We start from the raw sequence: 27762 nt of genomic DNA on the forward strand, positions 1-27762 counted from the left end.
ATTTTGGGCTGGTGGAGCGATAGGACCGTACGTTCATCAAGACGAGGACGGAAATGCAGTGACAGTTAATGGAGAACGGTACCACAATATGGTTAGCAGTTTTTTTTGTGGCCGCTTTTGAACGGCATTGATATTGAACGCATGTGGTTTCTATAAGATGGCGCTAATTGCCACACCTTCCACGAGACGATTGCCTTGCTGCGGGAGAAATTCCAGGGCCGAGTTCTCTTTCGCAATGGTGACCACAACTGGCCAGCTAGGTCACGTGACCTTTCTCCTTGCGACTATACCCTGTCCCAGCTAACTGTAGAGCAGGACCGCGCATAGCGGCAGAGGAGGAGAAGGGAAATCGAGTGGTGAAAGCGCAGCGTTGCCAACCGTACGGTCATGTCCTTAGTCCGTACGCTTGAATTGAACGTGCTATCAACCACATGGATGAGCAAGTATGTGAAAAAGTGACTATAAATTTCATCGAGAGTGTGAGGTACTGCCGAGCAAGTCGTGGGGGACATATGCCGGATGTCATCTTCCATCCTTAAATCGGAATATTTGCCATTTTGTAAATTTCTGTGACGGCTACGCGGTATCGGGGATGAAGTCCTAGACCCCATTGTGAGACACTACGCTGCAGCAGTTGGTCCTGATTTCCTCCTTATGGATGATAATGCCCGTCCCCATCGTTGACGAGTACCTGGAAAGCGAGGGCATTTCTCGTGTGGAGTGGCCGGCGTATTCAACCGACCTTAATCCCATTGAAAACCTTTGGGATGCCCTCGGCGTGCTGTCTCTGCATGTTTACCTCCTCCAGCCAGTCTGAGCGAGTTGGAAACTGCCCTAATGGAGGAATGGCCATTGCTCGCATCTGCGATGGTTGATCACCTCATTGAAAGCATGGAACATCGTTGTAAAATTTGTGTGAAGGTCCGGGGTGGTCACATGCCATATTAATGTAAGTTTTGTTTTGGTCACATACCGTATTACTGTAACTTTTGTTTGGTTTGTTTGCCTTTAAACATCATTATGTTAGTGACCCAAGTGTGACGTCATCATATAACTTACGAAAAGTAAATATTTGTTTCACCTTTGTACACAATTCTTGTTTTCTTCAATGCATGAACACATGGTAGCCGCAGCCGCGTTTTCCCCCCATGCACTTCCCCTTTCACGCGGTCATTGGGCCAGCTCTCTTGAGTCCTACTTGCGCAGAGGAATTCTTTTCGTTCGCTTGCACCAGAGATTCCCGTCACAAGAGTGTGTGCATGTATATTGTGATAAGCGAGCGCAGACGCGTTCATGAATTTCATCCAACGGATCATCTTCTCTATATATATAAAAATGGATGTATGTGTGTATATGTGTGTCTTTGTTTGTTCAGCAATAACTCTCGAACGCCTGGAGCGATTTCAACCAAATTTGGTACACGTATCACTTGAAACCTGGAAATAAATACTGTGGAGGTAAGACACCCCTGGCACCCCTAGGGGTGACATGTAATAATCGGAGAACCACAGATATTAAATTCCGCACAAACAAACATCCGTGACTCTATGCAATCTGCACAACGATAGTGTGTCTCGGGTTGTCTAACATTTAGGCTGTGTTGCGAATGGAATCCATACTTTTAGTGACACTCCCAATGCGGTTCAACTCCAAGTTCATCACCTATGGGCATGGGGAGTGAGAGGGTGTGAACAATAAAATGCCACAAATGACCTAGATTAATGTCGAATCCATAGTTTTCGGAGTCGCTAAGCTAATTGGTGACATTCACGATCACATTTAAAATTAGTTACATTTTACACTATAGTTAGAATTCATTATTTTCCTGTCTAATACGCCGGGTAATCAGCTAGTTACCTATAACAAAATCGAAATAAGACTCGAGAAAGGCAGAGGAAATTACCGCAAAAACCAAGAGAAGCAACCCCCTTCTCCAATAAGCCTACTGGGGAGGGTCGTTATCGCAACTTTCAGTTGTTCCTCGAGCTCTTGCCTCAAAATTGATTAGTTGCGGCTGACGGTAGCTTGTTCAACCAGCCGACACACTGTTAAATCTTTTGCCTGAAGGTCAAGCTCAAGAGTTAGTTCCAGCGTTGCCAACCCTGGAAACATGTCTCCAAGCATATTAACTTGTCCTTTTGGGAGAACTTTGGTTGGATTCAGTAACAAGAGACAAAGAGGTTTAACGACTTGTGTAATCTATAACAAAATGCATATATTCGGAGAAACAAGTTTTCAATATTTAAGCCAGTAAGCCACCCTGGTGACCGAATGCGTGGAGTGATCGACTCACGAGTTCACCACCGAAGGTTGCGGGTGTTTCCCTGTGAGTGTCGATTCATCTCATCATCTTTCATCCTCATCGTCGCGATTAGGTGAAGGTGTCAAAGAAGAGCGACGAGAAATACTAAAACCAGCAACAAAACATCTGCATCTTACTTCAAGTCTCTTTGATTGATTGAATTAGGTTATCGCTTTTCTGCCACTTTCGGCTAATCGCGACGATGAAGATGAGATGAAACTGATGAAGGGACACTCACGAAGAACACCCATGTCAAAGCAGGATTCGAACTCAGGACCCTGGCTTCAGACAGTGGTGTGCTACCACTCCGCCTTACTGTGTCTCACTTTAGCACCATTGAAGGTTATGACAAAATAGTCCAGTGATTTACGACACTGTAACTATAGTCTACTTGTAACATCTCAACATTTTGCACAAAGACCTAATTAAAAAAGAAATCTGTGCTAATTATAGTTTAGTATTCCTCTAAAAATGGCCTCATACCTCACGTTTCAGTCTGAATTTTCTCGAATCCTTGAAGGGGTGGGAGGGGAGTGTGAGGAAGAAACACCTCAAACTATATTTTCCTCTTTTGTTCTGCTAACCCAAATGCTACATCAAATGTTTACATGCATAAGCTCTCCTCTTTTTATTGGACTGTCTCTCGGAAAAAGGTGTTGATTCTCGATCTCTGTTACAGCAGAAGTGATGTGATCAGCACCACACTCCTTACCTCTTTAGCTCCCCGCCGGGTGAATCCCAGGAACATTGTCTGAAAAAATTGCCATTTTAAAGTATCCGCTACAGATATTGATGTCAATTTTTCTTTGGATGCACCCACGTTGTTAGTTAGCTACCAAAAATTCTCCTGTCTAAAGGAGGCTTTGCACAGGAGCCACCATTTTAATTCAAGTTACACTAATAGCTTACACTATCCCATACGGCACAAATATCTGAGGGATATCCACAGGATATCCACAAATGTCCAGATCATATCCATGGTTATTGTGGATCTACATTACACGTCCATAGGATATCCTGTTCTGGATATCTATAGGACATCCATGGGATATCCCGACCTGGATATCCAGGGGACGTCGCGACCTGGATATCCAGGGGACGTACCGTCCTACTCCACTCCAAATGAGCCAATTTAGTTTGAACAAAGTAAGGTATCGTTATAAAATAGTTGTATAGGGGAGAGTCTTACAGTACCGGCCACCTTAAGTTTATTGATTATAACTGATAAAGGATTAGGAGAAAGTCGGATTGAACATAGTAATATGATACCTCAATGCATACTTTAAGGAACACGGGTTTAATTTCTATGAAAAATATTTTCAGAACTACAAGATATATAAAAAAAAGAAACGAAAAGCTGAATTTTCAATGAGTGGAAGAATTGTCGTCCAGTATCGGCCAGTCAATATTTTAATTTTAGGTGGTGTAACTATTGATAAATGCTTCAGTTTTATGAAGAAACTGAACTATGTGTACAAAGGCACGGTAGTTAACAAATGTGGAAATAAAGTCCATTAAAGCAGAGTTGAAATCACATTTTTACATTAGTCACAGAAATACAAAATATTTTCTTAGTCTACGCATTCAACAGTGCCAAACTCCACATTCGGTACACTGAACACAATTTTCTTCAAATGACTCTAGACTAATTATGCATTGTGCAGTTTCTACAGTTGTCTCCTTTGTCTTCTTATTTACTGAGGGGCATAAACTTATTGTCCAAGTCTTTAATATACGAAAGTAATTGTTTTTCCTTTTCGTCATCAAACGTCTTCTTAAATCTTAATTTTTGTGGAGGTGTCAGGTTCACACCCATATCACATCTATCTCCTAACGTGCTTCTTGGTAAACAATATATACTACGTAGCTGCTTGTCTTGCTGTCATTTTGTTTGTCACTATCTCATTTACCGCCTCTTTCATTGCCTCTTCAGTCCATTTACCTATTTTGTTGCCCTCCTAGTCTGCAATCTTATTCTGAAAACAGGACTGTAGTAGGTGCGTATGAAAATCTGTGTGGCCGATACTGGACGACACTTCGCTGGCCGATACTGTACGATCATTAGGTGGTAACAAAAGTTCCGATTACACGTTGTTCATAATCAATTTGATAAACTATTTACAGGTTTTCGTATCCTTATAGAATACCGATAAACTGAATCTGACAAACAAATCAAACACTTACGTCAAACATGAATACTAGGGCCCTAGACATAACTTCTCTCACGCAGCCACTTGACTTTTCATAGTAACACAGGCACAGCTCTCACAATACTGCGTAAAAGCGGGTGACCCAGAACTATAGCGCACAAGAATACATATCCTTCCCTCCTACTCCCGTCAACTATTGCTATGTAGCGTCAAATGTCCGAAGTATACCGCGTTTGTTACAACCTGTCCCCTTTCCCGCGCTAGGGAGCGCTCGACAGTTTCGGTGCCAATGAGAAACGAGGAAAAAATCGTCTGCTGGGCAGCGAGGAGCGAATGGAAGCCAGAAGAGAGGCGCTTACGTAGACGCTGTTGCGACGTTGCGTATTTTAATTGGCTGCCTGGCTTTGACTTTCCCCAGCACCGAGAAAAGCAAGGGAGCAACTAGCGCGGGAACCGGGACAGGTTGTAACAAACGCGGTATAGCAACTGGCCGATACTGTAGGACGGCCGGTACTGTACGACTCTCCCCTAAGTTACGAAATTCTCAAACGAGAAAGAAGAAACAGTCATTGAGTCCTTAGTTTGCCCCGATTTTCGGGGTTGCGTCCTAATTGCGAACAGTGCCTGAATCATCCTAATTGCGAGCACATCAAACTGAGAAATATTTTCACGTCCTAATTGCGAACACACAGAACTGAAAACCTGTTTTTAAAAACAGGTAAGGGTAAGACACGAGAATTCTGGTCTTTGCCAGCACCAAAGGAAGGTAGACTTTGAAGACCCAAACACATTTTTTTTTATGGATGGAACGTTCAAAAGCTCTGCTACCCAGTTTTCTCAGATATAATACCATACATGCGGACTTGAGATGTACAAATTTAGAAGCAAATGTTGTACCTCTAGTCCTTGCGTTTCCTCGAGAGAAGAAAAGAGACACTTATTTACGATTGTTTCAACAGGACACACAGGTCAACGAGTCTCTTTCAGAAAGAGTTAAAAGGTCTCAAGGCAGAAAAATGTGTTCGCAATTAGGACGCACACCTTCCAGTAAATTCCTGTTCAGGCAGGAAGTGTTCGCAATTAGGACGACACCGATTTTCGGCACCCATGAGCAGGAACAATAAATACACAAGCTATGGGTAGGGATATTGCACAACATTGACTGGCAACTGTGTGACGTGCAGCAGCCTAAACAGCCGACCTGGGGTTCTGCAGAATAACGGAATAAAATGGACAAGGGTCTAATTAAATTTGCCTAATGAGCATACTGAGGGGGTACGGGGGCCCTTGCTCCAAACTCTGCTTCATGCTTCGGCTGCACCTTTGTATCATACGTCCAGGTACGTCATATTGCTGTCCAACCTGATCTGCGACGGATTTAGTAACAGGGCTTTTCTACCCATGAATGATGCGTTTCAACAACAATGGATTTACACGGTGTAATATGAGATTAACAGCAAATTGGCAACATCCTCTGGCACGGTTTTGCCTCGCTGGAAAATGATTTGATCACACGCCACTTTGGAAACTCAAACTAAAGTACGCCAACCGTTTTCATCGCCTAATCTCTGGTATGCGCCAGGGGACGCTCGGAAAGTATACGCGGATTGTGACGTACTTGTACGTCACTGAGGGAATTACTATTTGCTCCGCTCCACTAAGAAGTAAATGTTCGGTATTGCTGCTACAACTACAGGGTGATTCTTTATGTAGTTTACAACTTCAATAAATTATAATTTTTTATTGGAACCACATACATACTTGGTTTATATGTCATTATGCAGCAAAACACTTCAAGTTTTGACTCACGTAGCGTGTAGTTGCGGGGTTGATCACATGCGGCGCCACTGGTCTATCATTGAAAATGGCGACTTTCACTGGTGCGGAAAGAGCTAAGTGCCACGGTCTCCAGATTACACTCCACTCAATTTTTTTTGTGGGGGTTTGTGAAAGATACGGTGAACACCCCTCCCCTACCTCATAATCTTCATGAACTTCAAGATCGCATCACAACAGCCATCGCTAATGTTACCCCTGAAATGCTGGTTAATGTTTGGCAGGAAACTGACTTTCGTTGGGATGTGTCCAGGATGACCAACGGTGCACACATTGAACTATAACAGATTTCTAATAAAAAACTTGAAGTGTTTTGCTGCATAATGACATATAAACCATGTCTGTATGTGGTTCCAATAAATAATTATAAATTATTGAAGTTGTAAACTACATAAAGAATCACCCTGTATATTTCTTCGTCGTCTTCTTCTAAGAGAACTAAACCCAGCAAGCCTAACTTAACCACCCATGGTGTTTTATGCCCGTTTGCACCAACGTCAATTTGCTCGCGAGTAAGAGTAAACTCAGAGTTAACCTACGAATCGACTGATTATCTGTTGCACCAATAGAAACGTCGGGTAAGCTGGGAGTAAAAGGAGGGTAAACTTTACCCTCCGAGATCGGCGAGTAAAAAAGCAAAGTTAACCCACACGCAGCGGAGTAATGGCTGCCATCCGCAACCGGCAATGTATCACTTCAGAATTTCAAAACTAAATAAATGTTAAATAGGAAGTCATATATCGAAACTGTGCATCTCAAAGCGAGAAATATATATAAGATACTTTGGGAAATGTTTACTGTTGCCCGTGAAATACAAGTATAAACATACACCCAGAAACCCGTAGCGATGAAAACATTAGAAAAGCGATCGTGAATGCTACGTGGAGATAGATGCATTTACAAATCTACTACACATATAACTGTAACACTACTTACTACGATTGCAAGCTGCACTAATATATCAACATTTATTCACGTAAATATGTTTTCCCAATCTTTATTCCGTGCTTGAAATTTCCTCATGCCCGTTGCTTGTCACTGTTTAATGTACCAATGTCCAGTGGAGACTGGAAAAAAAAATCAATATGGTCATGCTCACCAATTAGCAGAACGCTTGAATTTCGTAATCGCGTTGAGACAGACACCTAAATTATTATATTCGAACGCCATAACAAACCGCTACTTGGACCTCGGGAGAGGAACCGTAGCTGACCCAAATCGCTTGCGCGCATGCCCTTTTCAAACCTCTGTGGTGACGCATGTGTCAGCGTAGATGCTGTCAAAGTCTCGACCAATCAGATCCAATCAATCCTGTCTAAGGAGAATGGCATGACTTCCCACGTAACGCGAAGCGACGGGAGCTTCTGCAGCAGACGACGTTCCCATTGCACAAGTACTACTTCTAACGAGGAGCATGACTGTGCCGTGCGAAACGAGAATTCGAAGGAAAAATAAGGCAAAAAATGATGTCACAGTATGGATTTTATATGTTCATGTTAAGAAGCACAAATACGTTTTACTTTGCTGTAAAATAGATAATGCCGACCATGACTAGCATGACTGTCAGAGCCGCTACTGCCAATGTCCACGTACCGCTACTTCTATTCTTTCCTCGTTTCCTTCCACACCACGTGTAGAATCACTCCAACCACGCCTTCTCGAAAGGAGTATCCAATCACGCACTTCCATCTGTATGACGTATAGGCACTTGCTTTGAGACTAGCTTCTCTCGTAGGGTTAATCCAGAGTTGCTTGACAAGCTATATCCATCGCAGCTTACACACCTGGTGCAACAGAAGATGATCGTTACTCGAGGATTATCCTGACCCACGGACATTTTTACTTCCGAGCGATTACAACGTTGGTGCAAACAGGCATAAGTTGTGTCCGATAAGTGAGATCCCACAAAGCTATCAGCCAATGGCAATGCTTTAATCAGTTGTAGCAGAATTCACTACCGAAGTAAAAACCCTTCTTACACTGTCGACGAATTTTCAACCCTACTCCTTGTCTCGGGAATGTGTGGAGCAAAGCAGTGCGCGCTGGTGCAAACGGCTGCTAGCTGCGTTTTCCACTCCATGCACTAACTTCTTTTCACGCGTTCATTGGTCGAACCCTATGTAGTTACTATACCCTGTCTCATCTATCTTTGGAGCATGCCTGCAAACGAGCGAAGCAGTACACGCTGCTGGGAAGGCTGGTAACTGCAGTCGCTTTGCCCCCCCACGCAATCTCATTCACTCTCACGTGTTCATTGGTGGAGCCGTCTACTTGCGCAGAGACTTGTTTTCGTTCGCTTGCTCCAGAGATAGGTGGGACAGAGTGTAAGCGAGCAAAGAGAGATGGGTGATGCAATCAGCTGCTGCCTGTACTTGGTGCCAAGTGTTTAAATCATTGGAAAGAAGATGCAGAACACAGCAAAAGCAGATACGTAAAATTTAAAATATTGTTTAAAAGTATTTAACAACAAACCATTATAAATATGGCAACACGGGGGCATTCGTACACAACTAAAGAAGAATGTGCATGACGATCCGCTAGGGGACCGACCGTCTGCGGATAACATAGATTTGGTGTAGTTGAAGAGAAGATAAGAGAAAACAGACGATTCACTATTACGTCACTTTCCCTGCGTTTCCCGCAAATTTCACGACCACTTCAGGAAATTGTGTCAAATAAACTTTATACTCTGTCCCAGTAATCTCTGGAGGGAGCGAACAAAATCAAGTTTCTGCGAAAGTAGTGACTCGAGAATGTTCGACCAATGAACAAGTACGAAAGAATGGGATTGCATGGAGGAGGAAGCCACTGCAGTTACCAACCTTCGCAGCAGCGTACTCTCTCCCCTTCTCCACTATTATGCACGGCTTCGTCCATAGATTTCTTGGACAGAGTATACTTTCGAACTCTGGTTTGATTGATTGATTTAGTGTTTTAAGTCCACTTTATGCACAGTAAGGCTAATTGGGACTGTACCTACAGTTTAAAGTGGGATCTGAACGACTATGTGCCTCCACCGGGTATCGAACCCGGGACCCCTTGATTGCAAGACGAAGACGCTACCACTGCGCCATCGGGGAGGCCACTTTCGGACTCTGGGTCGTAGATTTGACTTACAGGCATTTCTTTCAAATACCATACCAAAGGCTCGAGGGAGGCCAGAGATCTCGGACACTAAGTCCCATTCTTGTCTCGATTTTTACAAGGACATCTCGGTGTGTCTATAATTCATCGAAAGAACAAACGACCCCAGGAGTCGCGAGTTCGAATGCCGGCTTGGGTATGGGTGTTCTTTATGAGTGTCCCTTCATCACTTTTATACTTGATGTTTTAAGTCCACTTTATGCACAGAAAGGCTAATCGGGACTAGACCTACAGTTTAAAGTGGGATCTGAACCACTATGTGTCTCCATCGGGTATCGAACCCGGGACCCCTTGATTACAAGACGGAGACGCTACAACTGCGCCATCGGGGAGGCCCAATTTCATCATATCATTCATTCACATCGAACGATAGCCAAAAGTGACATAAGCTACGCTAAGTAACAAAAATCAAACCAGATCGAAAGAAACAATAAGGGTATGAAACGGCCGTGGCCTTCGCTAAATGTACTACCCCAGCATTCACCCGGATTGACCAACACATAAAGACCGAGGATGGCTGGCCGCGAGCACCAAAGCGTCGGCGAAGCAAGATATTACACAAACGAAAAGGACCCCCCCCCCCGAAAAAAGAAAGAGCAGAACACTCAAACTAATTTCGTCGCTATAGCATGCCCACGGGGGGCTTCTACAATTACGTGGAATGAAATTTCGGTCTCCATAAGGGCAATTGCTTTCTCTAGGCGAAATCGAGTTATCCCTCTAACGTTTATGCAGGGCACAGAGAGAGCATCTCCAACACATGGTTTTTGTTTCTTTGTTCCTGTCCGCCCTCCCCTCCCCTTTCTGGGGGATGAAGAGCAAGCTAAGCTCCCAGATGATGGCTTCACTTCGTCCACTTGGCGGAAATTACTCCATAATCGAACGCAATAACTGGATTAGCAGAACAGATGCGGACAAGCGAGTGGAAAATCTAAATTATGCCTGTTGTTTCTTCTCCCGAACTACTTTCGTTAAGTGTCCTATAATGTAACCATTCGTAAAACAAAACGTACCATACACTCTTTCGGCATTATGTCAATGTTTATAAATTTTATAGAGGTGCTTACACCATTCGATCCTTAAATATTGTGTGTGCCAGTGGCCTCAATCCATTGGTGGGATTGCGAAAATACACACAGTTACAGGATTGATTTATTTGTTTTATATTAATTATCTTTTCTCCGACTTTTGGCTAATCGTGAAGATGAGGATGTATGATGATGTGATAAAAGGACTCGTAAAAAAACATCCATGCCCAGGTATGGCTGGGACTCAAACTCGTGTCCCCTAGCGTCGTAGCGCGTTGTCTAACCACTCCACCTCGGACGTCAGTATATACAGGGTGTATCATAAGTAATAGTGCAAACTGACACAGTTGAAAGTACACGATAATAGAAGCAAAGAAGTCTCGGCAAACATGGGTTCGCAAACGAGCAGTTTTTATAATAATTGCGAATGTGTGGTTACAAGCCGCCACTGACTCAATTGTTTGTAAACGTCGTCCTAGTTGGTAAAATGCTAATAATGTGTGCGAATGTGTGGTTAGAAGCCGTCACTGATTGCATTTTGTAAACACCCAGTGCTTTACTCCTTGCGCGTTCCGAGGTTTGCTCTTTGTTTACATAACAGAACATTTCCGAGAGGTGGCATCGGAATCAAACAGGATGGATACAATCAGTACAGAGAATTGTACATGCTTGTGACCAATTCCGAAATGAACCGGGGGTGTTCGAAAGAATTCGAAACTCAATGCGGAATCGCGTACAGTATTACATGCAAGGACGACACTTTGAACACTTCCTTTAACAGGTACGAGTGTACAGTAATTGTAACATGTAACATACTAACGTTTGTTAATGTAAGTAGAATGTTCAATAGCAGCAATGAGATCTCCAATGACTTTTCTTACTGTATTATTAGGATTTTACCAACTAGGACGACGTTTACAAACAATGAAGTCAGTGGTGGCTTGTAACCACACATTCGCAATTATCTCGAAAACGGCTTGTTTGCGGACCCATGTTTACTGAGACTTCTTTGCTTGTATTATTGTGTACTTTCAACTGCGCTATTAATTATGATACACCCTGTATAAATATTTATAGATGTAAAACCCGATTTCTTTAATGTACTTAAAACATGCGAAATGTATAGGTGTGTTTCACTTACGTCACAAACTGTGGCATTGTGGCCAGTTCTTGTAAGCATACGAAATTCAAGCGAGCGGGTGGGAGATACTAACAGAAACATTCATGTTTTAAAATAAACGTGCAGTTGGTGTAGATGTAACGAACCCCTACGTGTTGGATAGTTCCTTGCAAACGACAAATGAAATTGGCCCCAAAAATGGCGGCTGTGCGCATCCTGACGTCACATGAAATCCACCTATATATTAATATATAGAAAGAAAACAGTGTCCGGAAGTACATACTTACTTTGAGGAATTCTAACTGTAACTAGTTACTGTAAAAAGTAGTACCAACTTACTTACTTTTGCTTTAAAAGTAACATTGTTAACGGTTAGTTAACGATACTTTAATTGTTTACATTGAAAAATTGTAACGTTGGGAGAAGAGCTAAATTTGGAAGCTTAGTTTCGAACAATGTGCCTTCTCTGGATGCTAAGGTGAAAGAATTTTCGTAGAATCGCCTACGGCAAGGAAGCTAAGCGTCATTGCGTGCTAAATTTAGAACATCCACGCTTTTTTGCCACTGTCATTTCTAGTTGCACTTGAAGCACTGTGCGAATTAAGCTTTTTTTGTGATTTTATTTTCGGAAGTAGGTTTTCTTGGGTGTTATGCAAATTTGTATTAGTTACCAGTCAGTAAATGAAACTATTGCTTTGCTATTTTAGTACCTTAGAAACATTGGTTGTAACCTATAAATGATATGATAACGTTTGGACATACACGTAATTTGAAAACAGTATAGCACAGGGTGAATCAAAAGTATTTGGACATCCTTTTATTTTGAAACCTGACAGGAAAATGTGAAATCTGGCAGTGGGAGATGGTAGTAGATGGGGGGCGCAACTTGTAGGGTACATGGTGACCATGGCCGCCATCTTGAACGCAGGTTCGAAATTTCAAATGGGAAGGGGGGCATGTAACATATCAAATTACACTAGCGTGAACTCAGGAATTCAAAAGTGTACATTCTAAAACCCAAACTCGCACACAAAATTGAGCGATCGAACTATTAATATCGAAAAATTGACCAAATTTCTTTTGCCAGGTTGAAACTTTACTTGCATTTAACCTAGCTACACGTTTCTTTTTAACGCTTTTATGTTCTGTGAGGTTGGTCAGTTGGAGAATGGTGTCCTTTAATCCGCAAGGCTGAATACTTTTCGGCAGGAAATCTTTGATCCTGGACCATTAATGGACACGAATGATTTTTCAATTGTGTTTGTCACACAGTTAAGAAATGGTACACTATACGATTTAAATTCCATTTTCTCCGAGATAAAATATCCCTGGGAGGAATAAAAATAAATTTCTCTTGCCGGCAGGCACGTATCTAGAAATATATTTCGGAGGGGGTCCGAACTAAGTGTCAAGTAATAATAATAATAATAATAATAATGTTTAAATTGAAACAATTAAATTATAATTAAATAAAATATGTAAATTTATTAATATTGCATTTTTATTATTATATGAATACTTGAAAAGATGGTACAAGTATATAAATATAAGAGCATAGAATATAATTATTATCTAGTTTGGCATACTTAAAATCGCTAAATTGGTATAAAAAAAGAAAATTAATGACAAATAGATAAGGAATAGAATATTTACTGAATAATAAAAAAAGGATGTTCCTGATTAAGATTTTATGCATATTATCATCAGTGGTAGTGTACATAAATCTTCTTTGTTATCGTTCGTCAAAGCACATGATCCAATATATATTCCTTGCCTTCCAATAAGTTCAGCGGAAATAAATAACAATTGATTATAGTACATCAAATGCTAAAATGTACATTTTCATTATTTTATTTTAATACGTGGTAAGTCTTCGAGGGGGGTCCTTGTACGCCCTTGTTCGCTGGGGATAAGATATTTTGTGGGGGGGAATCTCCGGGACCCCCCCCCTTCCGTCCATTCGCACACTGACTTGAATAATTCATTGCTTTGTTCCATCTTTTTTTTGTAATAATATTTTAACATACTACTAAATGCCATACAGAAATAGGCCTTGTAATCAAGGGGTCCCGGGTTCGATACCGGGTGGAGGCACATAGTGGTTCGGATCCCACTTTAAACTGTAGGTCCAGTCTCGATTAGCCTTACTGTGCATAAAGTGGACTTAAAACATCAAATCAACCAACCATACAGAAATAGCATATTTGGGCTAAAAAGAGCATTTCCTACGTAGTTTTCTTCTCCTTCCCCCTCCTTCTGGCGCAGACATTAAATAAAACTCCCCCCATCACACACACACACGAGACGAGAGACTGCCAATACAGTCACTACTTATATTGCGATTTACGGCTAATTTGGCGTCAGAGCGTAAACTTTGACGTTATTCTGCCAAAAAGGCCAAATTTGCGTCACTTCAAGTTCCGAGAAACACCGAAAACTTGTCTCTGCAACTTTCCTGAATTTATTTTGATTTCTTCAACTTTCTGTGCCATTCTCAAAAAGAAAGTTCACTCATATTTACTGTATGTATGAGTTTATTATTAGTTACTAGTTCAGACAACTCTCAGCCCGATGCGAAATATACTAGACCTAAATATCTGACTGCAAAAGTAACCAAAAAAAAAACATTGTAAGCAAGCCATAAATGTCTTCTGAAGTTCCGGAGGTTCGTTCAAGTTCTTTGATGCATTGCTTTCCGCAGAGTCCGCAGATATTTTATTGCCAAATTGTAGCACGCAAATAAACTAGAGACAGACCAATTCGCAAAGGCATTGTAGCCCCTCCCCCCCTTTCAGCGCTTCACATGGAGGGAGGCATCCGAAATCATGTATCCTCGATCCTCTTCCAGACTTTGTAGACGTTTCGCTTTTGTTCGATTCAACGATATTCTTTCTTTGAAAAGAAAATAAGTTTTTTTCTTTCCCCTCATATTTCGTTATCCCTGAAGCACCACCACGATTCCCGCCATAAAGTATTGAACGGCCATTGTTGATCTTTTTTGGCCTCCGTTGTCGATGGTCATTTGTTTGTCTAGGCAAACAAACGTTACATCCTCAGCCCTCTGTTTGTTATCTTTCCATTTTTATGGTATCTTTCCCACGATTGCTTTCTTAGGATCTTCCATAGGTACTTTAGAAGTGCATGGTGGAAATACCAACAGATATTTGTTCTCTCTCTTAATGGAGCAATGGCACAAGTTTATTTGCTTTTCTTATCTGTCGGTTCCCTACTCGCACTCAACAACTTTCAATGCTCCCGTCTCGAGGAGGCGAAATCATTGACTGGTGGGGAGAAAAATCTAAATCTGTGTCTGTATGATCTCTTGAAAGAGATAAGTGTGTGTTTTCAATATTATCCTTAGTAAGTATATTTGAAGTCAAAACGAATTGCCTTTCTTTTGTTGTTATAACAAAGCTCTCCCCCTCTCCAGAATTATTTTTGTTGGGAGATGTTTGAGGTCAATCTTCTTGGTGAGGGAAAAATAACAATATGCAAATATCTTCCACTTGCACAAACTAATTTTTAAATAAGTATCATTATAACAGAGTATTGACGATGTGTATATTAAATTCATTTTTTTCCTCCTTTGGGCGATATGACTACCATCCACGATTTCTGTGTTTAAATTTTAAAAAGGGAAGAAAATTCCAGGAGACTTGTGTCCAATGCATTTTATATTATTTGATGTTTATGTAAATATGTGAATATTAAGTATTATTAATTGTAATACAGCGCATCATTTCACTAGTCATTATCTCACAGCCCTGTACCCAAAGACGAGAAAAAGATATCATGTTAACTAAAATAAAGCGTACCGTTTCGTGAAAATTTCCATTTCAAACCCTGCATCCTGCGCACACATAAATTACTGTGACTGAAATGAAATTGTGTATGTAAAATATATACGTTTCAGTTGAAAATTCATTTTTCAGGGGGGACCGTGCTCGTGCCTCCCCCTTCCGACGTCTATGCACACATAGACTTTAGCGTGCCAGGAGCGCGTAGATTAACACGTGACACGTTGGAAACATGGTATATATTGGGAATGTCTACAGGCTCGTTGTTACTAATATCTCCGGCGCCAGAATGGGGAAATCGGCTGATCTCTCCTAGTTTGATAGAGGTCAGATTATGATGGCACGACACCTTGGTACCAGCATCTCTGAAACGGCACGGCACCTTGGTACCAGTATCTCTGAAACGGCGCGACTTGTCGGCTGCTCTCGTGCCGCTGTTGTGAGCACGTATCGAATTTATCGAACACTGCTGCGCATGGGACTGCGGACATAATATGATAGCCCATTAGGTAGGTGGTCATAATGTAATGACTCATCGGTGTACAGGGTGATTTCGAACTCCCATTACAAACTTAGGGGGATGAATCTAGAAGGAAAAACAAGCCGAAAGTGCCATGTGGCAAAATTACGAAAACGGCACCGTGTGGCTGCCAGAGCCGTGAGAAAATCGGTTCACACCTCTTTCAAAGAGCAATAACGTCTGAACCACGAAAGATACGAAGATCGGCTCTGGCGGAAGTGGAGGAAGTCGTATCCAAAGAATATCAAGGCGTTGAAATTGCGGCGCTTTTCGTAATGCGCAAGGGGAATCCCCAAAGGAAATGGGGAATCCCCACTGCATGTGAGCGGAAAATCGCGCAAAATGGAGAAAGACGACGAGGGAACATGCTGTCACAGGACGGTCGAAAAGTGACACATGGAGGGAGTCCCCAGAGGAGCGCATGAAGTGCGACAAATGGAACATGCTTGGACAGTGACTGTCGCGCATCCCAGAGTGATGGATGTACACGTGCATGCTACGTAGAACGCAACGTGCAATTACAATTGCGATATGAACCACTACGTGCCCCCTCCCACCGGGAATTCGTTGAACCCGGGACCTCGGGACTACAAGGTCAGCCGGAAGTCGGTTCTCTGAGGAGCAGCACCAAATACGTATCCACGTGCCCCACGAATGCTGGGACACGTTCGTATTGTTCTGTACTACATTACTGCAGAGCGTGTAGAGGTATCCCATGCGAGTCCGACGTTAGTCATTAACGTTCTCACGTGAAGGACATGGAACGGGAGCGACCAACCCGTACTTACTGACGTTCCTTCCCGTTCGTAGCCTCTGTGATGCATGAAGGTGTGCGCTAACGTCATACTAGGAGTCACTCGTTATCCCTGGTCGAAGTTGACCCTTGCGCCCTCTGGGTATTGCAAGACTGTATGGAGAGAGCGCTGTACGTGACACATTGATTGAGTACGTACACACGACGTATCTTCTGGGAACATTACGACGTTGTGGGTGTGCGTGGACGTGAAAACTCCCACGATGGTGCAATACAGTTTCGAGGAGTATGCAGACATGATGCTCATTTACGGGGAAGCGAGATGCAATGGAAGGGCTGCCCGTGCGATGTACCAGGAACGTTTCCCGGAACGTGTGACGCCATCACACACCATATTCGAAAAAGTGAACCGTCGTCTTCGTGAATGTGGAACATTTGTTGTGAGTAGAGTGGACACAGGTGCCCCAAGAACGAGGCGCACGCCTGCGGTGGAGGAGGCAATTCTTCATGCTATGCACGAAGACCCTGGCACGAGTACCCGAATCGTAGCGCGGGATGTTGTTGTATCTCAGTTTGTAGTGTGGAATGTCCTTCATGATCAACAACTGCACCCATATCACCCCCAGAAGGTGCACGCCATGGGTCCCACAGATTTTGAACCACGTGTTCGCTTCTGCACATGGTTTGTGGGTCGTTGCGTGAATACGCCTCAGTTTCCACAGTTGGGGCTCTTCACGGATGAGGCAAAATTCACCAGAGAGGGTGTTTTTAATTCCCGCAACAGCCATGTGTGGGATGAAGAGAACCCATTCGCAACGAAAGCTCGTGGGTTCCAGGAGCGAATGGGCATCAACGTCTGGGCAGGAATACTGGCCAGTCGTTTAATTGGCCCGTACGTACTTCCCACCAATCTCACAGGTCGTACTTATCTGATTTTTCTCCAAGAGACATTGCCCGAGATGTTGGAAAATGTGCCATTGGCCATTAGGCAAAACATATTGTTCCAGCATGATGGGGCGCCACCCGACTTTGCACGGGACGTACGGGACCATCTGACCCACAGATATGAGAGGCAATGGATAGGGCGTGCCGGGCCCGTGTCGTGGCCCCCACGATCTCCCGACTTAACGCCCCTGGACTTTTTTCTATGGGGGCGCATGAAGAGTCTCATTTATGAAACCACCATCGAGTCTGAGCATGACCTGGTTGCTAGGATTGTGGCAGCAGCGGACTTCATTCGAGAGAATCCACTGGTCTTCAATCGTCTGTATGAGAACATTCTTCGAAGGTACAATGTGTGCATCGATGTTGGTGGTCGTGATATTGAGCCCCTGTTGTAAGTTTCCGTTCTGCACACGCCAAAGGATGTTTTCATACTGTCCTTCGCAGTGCTTACGTGCTGCATTCCGAGTTCATCGTCGTTCCGTCATACCATCGGTAATGAACAGAAACATCAAGCAGCAATGACTCAAGATTTAGCACAAGTTGCCTATTTCTCAGGACAAAGGGTAAATATCTGTGTTACTGATTTTTATCTGTTTGTGCTACTCTCTGTTTTCCTTCCGCCAAAGTGATACTGTACATTCCAATGTGAAACCCTTCATACGTGCCAATTTCTTTCCTTTTTTTTTGTGGCTGTGCCTTTTAGGGAGGTGTCCCTGCATTCGTGGGGCACGTGGATATTTGGTGCTGCTCCTCAGAGAGCCTACTTCCGGCTGACCTTGTACTCCCGAGGTCCCGGGTTCAACGAATTCCCGGTGGGAGGGGGCACGTAGTGGTTCATATCGCAATTGTAATTGCACGTTGCGTTCCACGTAGCATGCACGTGTACATCCATCACTCCGTTTTGCGTACCATCTGGGATGCGCGACAGTCACTGTCCAAGCATGTTCCATTTGTCGCACTTCATGCGCTCCTCTGGGGACTCCCTCCATGTGTCACTTTTCGACCGTCCTGTGACAGCATGTTCCCTCGTCGTCTTTCTCCATTTTGCGCGATTTTCCGCTCACATGCAGTGGGGATTCCCCATTTCCTTTGGGGATTCCCCTTGCGCATTACGAAAAGCGCCGCAATTTCAACGCCTTGATATTCTTTGGATACGACTTCCTCCACTTCCGCCAGAGCCGATCTTCGTATCTTTCGTGGTTCAGACGTTATTGCTCTTTGAAAGAGGTGTGAACCGATTTTCTCACGGCTCTGGCAGCCACACGGTGCCGTTTTCGTAATTTTGCCACATGGCACTTTCGGCTTGTTTTTCCTTCTAGATTCACCCCCCTAAGTTTGTAATGGGAGTTCGAAATCACCCTGTATATCCTACATGAAATGCGAAGAGGTATGTGGGTGCACTGCAGCTTCCGCTACCCCTATTTTGAAGGGAGTGTTCGCCACTGCTTTCAACGAAATAGTTTCAGACTTTCAAAATGCCTTTGCACGTACAATGGGATGCACAAGTATTGCTCGGCAAATTGTCTATTACCATTTTCAGTAATTTTTCTCTTGTATCCTACGCGCTTTAAAGGAATCTGTTTTTGCATATGCTGATATATAGGCTGTCAGCAGTTTGACGTTTTCCTTCAATTCTTGAAGGTCTCACTGGTGATGGACAATTTGCTTAGTAGTACCTATGCATCCCACTGTATCAGTCCTCAATTGAAACGAATTTATATGTAGGCTAGTAAAAATGTGCTAAATACGACACAAAAGACACATGTCAAAAACAGGGCCGATATTTTTTTAATTGGGACTGGCAACACTGACGAAGCTGCGCGTGCACGGAAGCATGCAACAAAGGTATATTTTTCAGTGTGGAGGTGCGTATGTGCGAGCAGCAGGATGTATGAATATGATAGCATAGGCTTATAACGGTCAAATATTGAGTAACAGGTAATTAATCTAATTGCCCGTTATTAAGAATTAATTACGATTGGTAATATTAAAATCCGTCGCGAATACAGGTGTCTAGCGACTGTCTTAGCGAACGCTAACTTGCTCAACCACCGTTTTTCGCTCGAATTCGGATTTACATGCGTTCTTATGGGGAATAGCAGGAAAAGAGCAACTTCTAAACCAATGGACCGAATTGGGTGAGATTTTAACCAGCAGAAGACCACATCATGAAAGTACTGATTCCAAGATTTGAGCCTAATCAGAACAGAAATACGGGAGTTATGAATTATTAAAGATTCATCGCTGGATTCAATGGTAGACGGTATCCTGGTAAGTTGGCCTTACTGAACGTGTCGAATACAATAGCCGAGGATTTAACCTAATCTCTGCACGAGGGGCTGCTACCAGAGGTTAAGGACCGGAGTGAGCGTTGACCAGGATAGGAGGACAACGGTCAAAGCACCAGAAACAATAAATGAATACCTAAACACTGAGGCTAGAGCGTCACTTCGTTCAAATCTGGAATAAAAGGGATGATTCGGAATAGCGAGAAAACAGTTTGCCTACAATCGCCACCGGAGTGTGAGCTACCAGCGACCTAGCTCGGAGTCGCGATCTGACCCGTGGTCTGGATTTGTTTTTTTTCCTCTAGTGAGTGTTTTAGAGCCATGGAGTAGAGCAGAGTAGACCCAGGGGGGTCTCGCCGTCAACGCATTCGTGCACATACGTGTGGTATGTGAGAATAACGCCAGACACGTCCACCTGTGTCAATCGTCCGAAACAACGTCCTAAGTTAGCAGAAGTTAATAACATTTAATAGCCATGTGAGTCCATGTGAAACCGTGAAGGACTGACCTATTACTGCGCTAGTTGTCGTATGGAGTCGACAGTGTACGTGTACCGGCATGGACGTCCCTGTGAAGTGAACGAGTGAAGCCAGGATCCGATGATGCCATACGGAACTGCCGGGAGATCCATTTTCGCCAACCAGGATAACCGCGAAGTGCAACAATGGAGTGCAGACGTCTTCCAAAACTGTAGGACCACTTTCACCCTACCCAGGTCAGAGGGAATGCCGCGAAGGTAAGATCCAACCATGTGCGTGTGTGAGAGAGACGACGCCAATCTACCGCGAATCTGCGTAAATCAAATCATTGCATAACTTAAATCAGTGCTAGGGCATAACTAGACATCGGTATTCCGGCGGACAATCAATGTTGTAAATCAGAGTTTATGTTAACCGCAAACAATAGTTCATTGAAATATATTTATACCTTCAGAAAAGATAAAAGGGGTTCGCACAAGGAACAATTATTCACTTTATACTTAAAATCCTAAACGGTAAATTGTAAACGGAAATGTAGCCAAGAAATAGCATGAGTATAGTCAAAGTATTAATTAATCTAACCTTTGTAATTATCATATTGTCGCAATATGCCATTGAATGAGTGTATGAATGTGAGATCGAGTGAAAGAGGGCAAGATGTACTGTGTATTTATATGTGTATATTCAGAACCACCGTAGTATTATGTAACGTCATTTCAGGTACTTTAAATCAAATCCTCCTAGGTTTATTCTCGGTAACTCCGACTGTAGGCACTTATCCTGACCGTATTATAATTCATGTAATGTTAAATCTGCGCGACAGGTGTCACGTGGAGCGATTCTGCGTTGTTGCGTTGCTCAGTCCAGTTGAGTTCTGCTTAGTTTCAGCGCGTGACAGGCTGAATGCATGAAAAACATTAACAAAGCTGTGGACACACGGGGAAACTATGCATAAAATATCTTAATCTAACATTGAGGAACCTATTTCTTATCTCTGTAAAATCTTGGAACTGAGCAACCTTAAGATGAGGCAAAGCACGGGTTTTGTAGCCAAAGTGAATTTAGTTTTTAAAACAATGCATTTTTCTTCAAATACTGGTACATGTGGAAACTACCGCCACCTGACGTTTTGATTATATTAGTTTTCCACCGGCAGATTTTGAGAGTCATCTAGCGGGATCTTCATGAAACGTCTCTCCGACTTATTGAATTTGTGGAAGGTACCTCGCCTCGAGAAGGAATTCACCTGCCGCACGTTAACAAGACTGTAATGAGTCGTTAATCGTTGCTAATTTCCCCCCTAACTTTCAGCAAGTTGCGATCGACTACATGTCCCCCAGTATATCTTGAGAGTCTGCAACACTTCAAGGAGCTGAATGAAATCCCCCCCCTTGCTCTGCGAATGAAGTTTATACGGCAATTAGCATTGATTCTTACTTATGAGCCATTCCATGTGAAAGTGGACAAACGAGGTTAATTTATTTTATTGAAAGTGTCACTTATTATGCATGAAATTAAATAGAAAAGTATGCAGAATTTGGAATTATTAACACAAACATTAGTTTCATGGCTTTAAAATAACATTATTTCAAACCTATTACTTTTTATAGTAGAAGTGGAAATTTTTGTGTGGTGATTCCACTTAATTTTAGTTTCATTATGATACTTATGGTATAGTATTGTACCATAAGAAAACTAAATTAATTGTAATTCCGTTCTAATTATCCCATTTATTGTTTCTATATCTTAAGCTCTGAAGTATCATACTTCATTTCCGAAGCGAACCCTAGTTTGAGGAATATATTTATGATAATTTTCATAGACTTTTCATTATTCCTTAATCCTACAAAGTAAATAATGTACATAGTGTCACACCCGTCACAGGCTATATATATACAGGGTGTATCATAAGTGATGGTCATAAATGAAACCAGAGATACATCGCGTCAAACCCAGACGAAAGTTCCTCTTCCACTTTTATGAGAGATGCTCAGTGTCGGAGCTAGACACCACCGAAAGTGTGGGAAAGTACAGTTCACACCTCCGTAGGACGAGTACTATGGCAGTTAGAAAGGCGGTTCCAAAGAAATCATAAAGGAATCTTATGCGCTCTACCAGAAACGGACCATGGGAGATCTGTGGGACCTATGCGGTAGGGACTCCTCCATAGAAAATGGGGTTCCCCGTAGAAGGAATACGTGAAATGGGTATCTGAAGAAGCAGGTGGACGTCAATGACATGATATCCAGATACCATTCACAATTACGTAAACACGATAGACGAAACCGGGATAATTTTAGCATGCTTGCGTTGCCGGAGGGGCAATGTACAAGAAGTTACAGCAAGCGCTCAAAATGACTTCCGTTCATTTCCACACAACAGCGCAACCGTCGGCGTAGTGAATTCTGCACTCTTTCCAATATCCCCGGTGTATTTCGTATTTGTGCACATGCATCAATCACACGTTCCTCTAACTCGGCAACATTATCGACAGGAGAGCTGTACAACATGCTTCATGTGACCCCAAATACAAAAATCCAATGGATTTAAATCAGGTGACCGTGGTGGTGCCGCCGCACAGGTGAAGCAAAATGTGCTGGTGCCCCATCGTGCATGAACAACATACACAACCGCTGGTGAAGGAGAACATCTTCCAGGAGGCATGGAAGATGATTACGTAGGAACTGAAGGTACCCCAGACCATTGAGTTTGGGTGGCAGGATGTGAGGTCCAAATATAAAATCACCTACTACACCCATCCACACATTCAAGGTGAAAAGTTGCTGATGTCGTGACTCAAACATTTCATGGGGATTTTCGTCACACCACACGTGAGTATTATGAAAGTTCACCCATTGGCCGAGTAAAGGTTAAGGGGTCTGCCCTCAATTTTGTTTTAGTTACGGGGTTTTCCCCGTATTACGTAAATGTAAAACACATGAGTGAAAAATATAAAAATGACAGTAGTATTTTTAAAAAGCTGAATAACATTATTGCAAAATAATTTATATTCATCTTCAGAAGCGTGGTATAAGGGCTGGCCCTTTCCGAAGACACCAGAATGTCAACCTCATTTCCACGTACTACACCCTGGACTGCATTGTTGTAGACTAACGAGGCTCTGCCGACTGGACCCATGGCAAGTATGATCCTCAGCACCAGCACTATATTCAACATTAACACAGAAACAAGTTCCGACTCCCCCCCCCCCCATTCATATTTTATCACCATCCATCCTCATCTTCGTTATTAGCCAACATTTGCAGAAAGGCAAAGTAAATCAATACACTAAATCAATCAATCACTTTCAGAAGTAATATGGGAGCATTCCAGCGTTACGTGTGTGACATTTCACGCCCAAAATTTAAGGCTGAATGAACTGATTTAATATAATTATGAAGTACTTTGTTTTGTCTGCCAAAAAAATAAACTAGTTATAGTGTGTTGACATAGCGTGAATGCATGGGAAGCATTGACGAAAATGTGTTACATGCAGGGTTGTTAAGGGTAAAGGAACTCATAAATTCTAATCGGTTCTATAACGTTCGGAACAGGACTGGAACCTTTTTTCTCGCACAATTTAATTTCGGTCCAAGTTGCGTATTGTTTCATTGAAACAAGGTGCTGGACCGTATTTAAATTGAACCGGAAAAAAAGGTTCCTGGGCCGTATTTAAATTCATCCGGATAAAAAGTTCCTGGACCGAATTGAAATACTTTACAGATAAAGTTCTTTACGGTCCAGAATACATTTACGCTTACTGATTTTCTCTCCAGGACCGGAATTGAATTTATTTAAAATTCCTGGACCTTCAACAACCCTGGTCACTTTAAAAATGTAGCAAAATTTGACTTCATTTGTCTGAAGCATACAGATGCTTGTAATTTTTGTTGATGAAATATACACATTACATGCATTCACAACCATTTAATCCTTAATGCAATTAAAAACACTAATAATTATCATATTAATTAATTTTGTTATTTACATGGAATGCCCCTATATTGCGCAGTCAACATAGCATTCACGTCGTCATTATCCTGGCAAAGGTGCTGCCTCAACAGCAGGCCCGGTGCCAGGCGTAATTAAACGCTCAGCAGAGCGTTGAAGGAAATGCTAATCTACCTACGACTTCCCTGTTCACTTTCCTTCCCGCTGCCCTTGCACTTGTTCGCCAGCCCTTCCATCATCCGCTGAATTACGACCAGCTGCAAGTGTTGTCTCGTCTCTTCCAAGCATGCACTTATCGATTAAGGAGAGACTGTTCTCGCCCAAGGGCGCCCGGAGGAGGGGGTTAACGCTGCAAAACTTCAAAGTTGATGACGCGGCACGTACTAACGTTACTATCTGCAAGAAAATTTCTTGCCGAAACTCGAGACAGGTTGGGAACGGGCAGAAATTGAATTAAACTGCCGACGTCATCACGAGTCAAGATGAAATCGTGCCCTTTCGGTGCACGATGGACCAGAGCTTTTGGGGGGGGGGCTTAGAGTGGCCGATGTAGAGGAAGGGGGTACACAAAAATTCACAAAAGTTGGAAAGTTAATGCAGAATATTTATTTATTTATTTTATTTACTTCTTCTTTTGGATGGCGAAGTTAAGGCACAAGCCTTTTCTTACACTTAACCATCTCTACTTTACATTTTACAAATTTAGTTGAAATATCTAACAGTTTGCGAAATATAAAAGATCAAAATACCAAAGAAAATAAAAAAGAAACACAAAAATACACATATATGCTGTAAGAATGATAATACTATTACATACTGATAGTCAAAATATTTTTTTTCTGAAAGGTGGGGAGAGGCACTAATGCACTCCCTTCAGCGTCGCCACTGCATCCGAATCGTAGTGAATTCCTACTTGGGTAGGAGTCACAGCCCTCAATTGGTTCATATATAATATTATATAACATTCGCCACCTATCTCAAAGTAAATACAGCACATAAATTACGAGCAACGTTGAAAAACAATCTTTGTCCGCTGGCTTTGATGTCTCACAGAACAATGACGCCGCTGGAAGCTTAATTTAGTGTCCGTGACAGGTGCTAGATGGCGGCATTAATTGGATCACTCGTATCAAGAAAACAAAGCAGAAAACCTGGTGTTCGCCATTACCTCTACGTTCGGGATTACCCTGGTTTCCCCTATTACCGGAAAATAAAAATATATACAAATTTTGAAAAAACAAAAAAATAGCAGCTAAAACTCAAAGTAGTTAATATTTAGTTCTTGACTAAGGAAACACTAATTAATGCCTCATTGAGAGTTTATGCATCTTATTTTCCCTGTTTACAAGTTGTCGTTTTGTGGGAAAGAGAAATGTTTGAGTCTTGTTACTAAAATTAGCCACCATATGGGAGAGTTTAAAAACACAATTAAGGTATAATTGTGAATATATTTGGCAGAAAAGTGTTCTAAAGTGAAAACGCGAATTTCTGGAAAAGTAACACTGAAAAGTTAAAGAAATAACACCAGTTTCTTGAGAAAAAAAAAACCGAAAAATCAAGGTCCCTAATTATACAGTATAATTCGCGTAACTTTTGAAATTTGCTTTGTGTTCAAACTTGACGGTGAACTCTATCCGGTCCAAGGTTTCAGAATTCGGAAGAAAATTTTCTCATGTTTCACAATCGTAAATATTCAAGTAAAATTTCTCATTTCGAGTTTTCTGTACGAATTACCATTATGGTTTGACTGATTGAGTTGGTGTTTTAAGTTCACTTTATACACAGTAAGGCTAATGTGGACTGGACCTACAGATTAAAGTGGGATCCGAACCACTATGTGCCTCCACCGGGTATCGAACCCGGGACCCCTTGATTACAAGGCGACGATGCTACCACTGCTCCATTGAGGAGGCTGAATTACCTCTATGGTGCTAGTTTAAATTCCCTAACTTCATGGAACGTGTGAGCGAAAGTGTTTTTCATCTGGTAAAAGGAACTGCTGTAAAGTTTTGCTACTCTCAATTGGCGCTCAAATGATCTTTCGTCATTACGAATTCTGGACTTGGAAATATCAGAACGGTCACCTAACAAGTTTGTAAGTGTACATACCTACTTTGTCCATGAGAGATTACTTTCTCCAATACAATTTGGACTTCCTTCACTAGTGTTTCCACCTCACTCGGCATGGCTAAGTGGCGAAACTTACTCCCTAGATTCTTGCATAGGGTTATCCATCCGAAAACTAAGTTTCCCATGGCTGATAAAGGGAAACGTGACGATACGAAACTTGTAAGTTTAATTAAGTTCATGTCAGGCAAAGTGCTCCAAACGATGAAAGATTCTTAAAGAAAAAAATATTAAAAAGTAAGTTCTAGTTCAAGAATGCAAAGTTTGCTGCATCACATCAGCTAATTACAACTTGCCGTACAAAATGGCACAGCCCTACAGCTTTTGTTCAAAACATTTGGAACTTTGCCGTGCAAGGAATGTTGAGAAATTACAGCGAATGTTAAGAAATTTCGCCGAGACATCGCACATTTAAGCAACGCACCCTACCTCCATTTCAAAGAATGCAATCTCGCTTTAATTAGTTTATTTCAACGATTTTTACAAGTATTTTTATTTATGTTTCGACTTCATTCTTGCTATCTGCTCCAGAACAAATTCTACCATTCCTATAGTTAATGGTAGCTTTTGCCTATTTATGATGACGTCACACTTTACTGACTTACCTTTGTTTATTTATCTCAATGTTAAGACGAATAATAACGTTAAGCATATTATTTACTTCCATAATAATGGATTAAATTCAACTTGAGGTCATCACGCAGTGTAGCCTGGGAAATAAATTCGGCAAAGAGATTCGTGTGTTACAGTGGGATTCATGAGTATTACCGTGCAAATTGTACATGACTATTTTCATTAATTTTTCTGTTACATCCTGTGTGTTTTTAAGCGATGGAGATTTATGTATGCTGGTGCAGAAGTTGACAACAGCTTGTTTTGAGTTTTATTTTAATTCTTGAAGCTCTTATTGGGTTAAACGAACATGGTGATGGACGGTAATACTCATGGACACCACTGAACAAGAAGCCTTCTTACAGCGAGGAAATATGAATTCACCACTTTACACGCTTTTCACGGTTTCTGCAGGACTTCGGAAAAGATAAAAAGTATATATTCCTCATGCGATCACGATGATCATATCTTGAATCACTTCGGCACAGATCATACGCACAAATGCTTACCCGGAATGTTTTCAACGCAGGATGTGATATGTTTGTTGGAAATATGGCGCAATGACTTGTGGGGAAAATGTTCACTGAATATCATCCATTATATTTTTCTTGAGCAAATTAAAGGGAAAGTAGGAATTAATATTGTGGATGAAATGATACAAGTATTGTGTACAGCTATACACAATGTAAGAATTCGTGTTGTAATTATA

General features: G+C 42.1%; 1 protein-coding gene and 1 non-coding gene across 10 annotated transcripts in view; both read right to left on the reverse strand.

Annotated features, from left to right (window-relative positions):
* The window catches only part of CASK (peripheral plasma membrane protein CASK), a 286894-nt gene that overhangs the window by 88020 nt on the left and 171112 nt on the right, over window positions 1–27762 (reverse strand). The gene's annotated exons all lie outside the window — the stretch shown is intronic.
* Window positions 9297–9371, reverse strand: TRNAA-UGC (transfer RNA alanine (anticodon UGC)). Its single transcript has one exon. It is a non-coding gene; the product is annotated as a tRNA-Ala (tRNA).

This window comes from Lepisma saccharinum, chromosome 30 (genome assembly GCF_977018435.1).
Source record: "Lepisma saccharinum chromosome 30, izLepSacc3.1, whole genome shotgun sequence".
NCBI lineage: Eukaryota > Metazoa > Arthropoda > Insecta > Zygentoma > Lepismatidae > Lepisma > Lepisma saccharinum.